A 4,439-nucleotide genomic window follows, 5' to 3' on the forward strand; every position below is an offset into this window, starting at 1 on the left:
CAGAGTCAAGTTATCTCTGTGATCCTGTGATTCTGGGATCCTGTGATCCTGGGCTTGTTAGAGCACCTTGGGAGTGGAGCTTCCTTTGGGTGTTTTGGGACTGGCTGCAGAGTTTGTGCCCAAGGTCTGCTCAGGGCACTGGCCATCCCAGACAGACCCGAAGCAACCCGAGCCACTGGGCTGGCAGAGTTCCTGTGTGCCTGGGTCCTGCTGGTCCCAGTTACTCCTGGTGTTGGGACAGATGTTGTGTCCTCCTTGCCTCTGATCTGATGGCATTGATAACTGTTCTAATTAACCTCTTACTCCAAAAGTCAGTCCATCTCAGTGTCTCCCTTGAATTCCAGACTTAAAACCATTCACCTCTCACAAAACTAGAATATGCTCTTTGGAGCTGGATTCCCAATGCTTCCTGAACAGAGAGACAAATTCAATAACATCAGTTAGAGTGCCTGGGAGTGGAGCTTCCTCTGTGTGTTGTGGGACTGGCTTCGGAGCTTGTGCCCAAGGTGGAGATTAGAGAGTTTTGATTGGCAGTTCCAATACAGTCATGTGAAATGAAGAAATAGCATCTCTGTAACACGGAGAGACATGCCAGGTGTGTGTCCGTGAAACCAGGATATTCACTCTCAGCTTGTAGGAAGATTCTGGATATCAACTTAAGGTTCCAGGCTCATGGGCTGTCTGTCTTAAACAATAGCCACTGTGGGTATGATAGATCTTAGTTACTAACTTCCAAATAAGCCATTGTGCTTGTATGGGAACCAGGGTAAGAATTTAGGACAAAAACATATGAATAACAAACAAAACAAAACAAGCAAGACAACAACAAATCTCCAGCGCTTTCTCTTCTGACCACATTTTACTAACATGCAATTTTCCTGGGAGGGCTTTCTTAGATGGGCGCCTCAGAATTCCCCCAGGGAGGTTAGTCTCTACCTCTTCTTTAGTCATCACCACCCACATGTAAAGTACTGAGATCCTGAATCCCTACATCCTCCCTAGTTGGGAGAATTTGTCTCTCTGTTCAGGAAGAATTGGGAATGAGAGATTTTTCTCTCCCATCCAGCTCCAAAGAGTGTATTTTAGTTTTGTGAGAGGTGAATGGTTCTAAGTCTGGAGTTCAAGGGAGACACTGAGATGAACTGACTTTTGGAGTAAGAGGTTAATTAGAACAGTTATCAATGCCATAGGCCATCAGATATCACTGTGTGTGTGGGCTCTCAGGAGAAGTCAAGCCTCAAGGCTGAGTGATGTGTGTGTGTGTGGGGGGGGGCTTCTTGTAGATTTCAGAGAAAGGGAGAAGTTATAAACCATGCGGTCGATTGCAAGTAAATGTCATCCGTCTAGCTGTCTCAGATGCATCAAGTGTCTATTCATGAGCCCCTGAAGATCTTCTTCCAGCTCCTGGCCTGTAGGGAGGAGGAATCTTACATTGCCAGGAGGGGAGGAGGGAATCTTGCCGAGATGGCTCATGGGGAGAGGGTGCTTGCTGCACAAGTGTGGCGACCTGAGTTCAATGCCTAGAACCCAAGTGTGGTGAGTTAGATGGGACATGCCTCTCCTATAGGCTCTCATATTTGAATACTCGGTCCCTGGTTGGGGAGGATGTAGGACCTTTAGGTGGTAGAGACTAGTTGGAGGATGTTACATTGCTGGAGCGGCTTTCAGAGTTCATAGCCTCACACCACTTCCAGATCACTCTGACCTATGCTTGCTGTAGAAGATGCAGTTTCTCAATTCCGTAGTCCAGATGCCGGCTGCCACACTATCCCGGCCACTGTGGAGTCATCTGGACCCGTAAGCTCAGGTAAACTCATTGTTCCTTAAGCTGCCTTTGGTGATGGTGGTAGGTTTGTTTTTATTGTTGTTGTTTTGCCTTGTTTGTTTATCTTTTTAATCATAGCAACAGAAAAGTATCTCATAAACCAAAGAAAGGTGGAAGGAGATATTAGACTTTTTAAAATTGTCCATTGATCTCCATATGCATGTGTACCTTTCCCCCCACATCATGCACACATGACAATGCGTTTATTGAAAGGAAAGACAGTAATATCTAGGGCCTGTCCTAGGCAGCCCAGTGTGACTGTTTTCCATCTACAGTCAGATGTCATCAGTGTGTGCCAGCCAGGAAGAATGATGGAGAGATGGGGGGGGGGGGGGGGGGGGGGGGCAGCTGGAGAGTGTAATCGGACCTATGCTTTTACACACAGGTTGGCTGTGGGTTCAGTGAGCCTCAGGGACCCTCTCACCTCCTTTCCGGTGCTGGGATAGTAAGCTATTCTAGTTTCATTTTGTCTCTGGGATAAAATGCTCTGACAAAAAGCAATGTATTGGAGGAAAGGATTCTCTGGCTTATACTTCCAGGTCACAGACTCTCATAGAGGGAGGTCAGGCAGGAACTCAAGCCAGGAACTTGAAGCAGAAATCACGGAGGAACGCTGTTTGTAAGCTAGCTTTCTTTTTTTTTAATTTTTTTTTTATTTTTTTAGATTTACTTATTTTATTCATATGAGTACACTGTAGCTATCTTCAGACACACCAGCGAGGGCATCGATCCCATGACAGCCACCATGTGGTTGCTGGGAGTTGAAGTCAGGACCTCTGGAAGAGCAGTCGGTGCTCTTAACCACTGAGCCACTTCTCCAGCCCTTAGCTAGCGTTCTTATAAAGCACAGGATCACCTGATTAGGGAGGATGCGGCCCACAGGGAGGGCTGGACCCTCCCACCTCAGCATCAGTTAACAATCGTGATAATCTCTCCAAGACACGCCCACATACCAATCTGAAATAGGCAATTCTTCAGTCCCTCTCACATGACTCCAGGCTGTGTCAGGTGGACCATTACGTCTTACACCCTCTCATATGACTCTTGGCTGTGTCAACTGGACAATCAAAGCCAGCCAGGAACCAAGCATACACCACCACGTGGGCTATTTTACATGAGTTCTGGGAAACCAAGGTACTAAAAGCTCACAAGGCAAGCCCTTTATAGAATGAGCTCCCACCGCCACAGTGAGAGTCTTTTACGATTCACCCCCGGAGGCCCATTGACCTTGCTTTTCTGGCAGGTGGCTAAGGTTGAGCAGCTGTGGCTTCAAAGCAGACTTATTTCAAAGCTTACACAGAAGTGCACTCCGCAGGCAGGGAGGGACAGGGTCCCCCTGCTCTGATTTTAGAGATGAAGGGAACTGACTTCTCCAAGATTGACGACTGACGTTAGCAAAGATGCTCAGCTTTGACAGGCCAAGTCAGAACTAAATACAACTCGTTCTTCCAGCCCAAGGCTCCTAGCTCTGTCCATACCCTTAGAGAAACTGGAGGAGCTCACGGGGATTTTCCAGCTGGCTTTACAGAGGATCAAGAAGACGTTCGTTCGTGTGAGCTCCATTCAAGCCTGTAAAGGCAAGCACCCTTTGGGGCCTTTAGTCTCTGTCTGGGAGGTCTTTATGCCATCTCTGTGTTTTACAGTTTGATTTAAGCTACCAGTTCTGAGCACCGCGCCTTCTGCGTGTGCTTGAAGTGGGTAGTAATCATGGCTGCGTGCCATGTCTTCTGCGCATGCGTAAAGGGGGTAGTCCTCATGTCTGTGCTCCTGCCAGCATCCTGGAAGATGGGTTTATGCTTTGAAAAAAAATATTCTGGAAGGATCTACAACCTCTGCTACATCAGGAGCCTGCTTTAATGTTTTCTCTCCTTCCAGCATTGAGAAGTAAACCCAGAGAATACTGCTAATGGAGGCGAGAGCTGGATGACGAGCCTTACCACGTGACATCTCTAGCATCTTCTACCTCAGGACCACCAAACTATAGCTTGGATCTTGAATGCTCCTTCCAAAGTTCTGTGTGTTGATCGTTTGCTCCCCAGTAGTTGATGCTACCGGGGGTGGGGGTGGAGGGGGAGCAGAGGAAACCTTAAAAGATGGGACTTGGGTCAGAGAAAGCGAGGTCATGCCAATCTCTTCTTTCTTCTTTCTTCTCCCTCTTCCTCCTCTTCTTCTTCCTGTCCTTCTTGGCCCAGCCCTTTCACTCCTCCCTCCATTTGCTTCCGGCCACAGCATTGTTTTGAGGTAAGCACAATCCCGCGTGCCATCCCCTCCCCACCCCCCACGTTCTGTGTAGACACAATCCTGAATCGACAAACCCGAGTGACCACACACAAAACCTGTGACCCCCAATGCTATTGTCGAATCTGCCAAGCACGGTCATTTTCTTTCTTTGTTTTGAGACAGGATCCCGTGCAGCCTAGACTGGCTATGTAGTTGAGGACAATCCTGAACATCTGAATCTCCTGCCTCTACCTCCTAAGTGAGTGGGATTACAGGCGGATTTCATCACACACACAATTAGTTAAATTATTTCTTAATAAGTTATTTCATTGGGCCTTCACTCTGTTCATCTTGGCTCCCTTCCCTGTTCACCTTCCTGTCTGCTTTCCACTTT

This window comes from Mastomys coucha, unplaced genomic scaffold (assembly GCF_008632895.1).
Source record: "Mastomys coucha isolate ucsf_1 unplaced genomic scaffold, UCSF_Mcou_1 pScaffold1, whole genome shotgun sequence".
NCBI classification, from domain to species: Eukaryota; Metazoa; Chordata; class Mammalia; order Rodentia; family Muridae; genus Mastomys; species Mastomys coucha.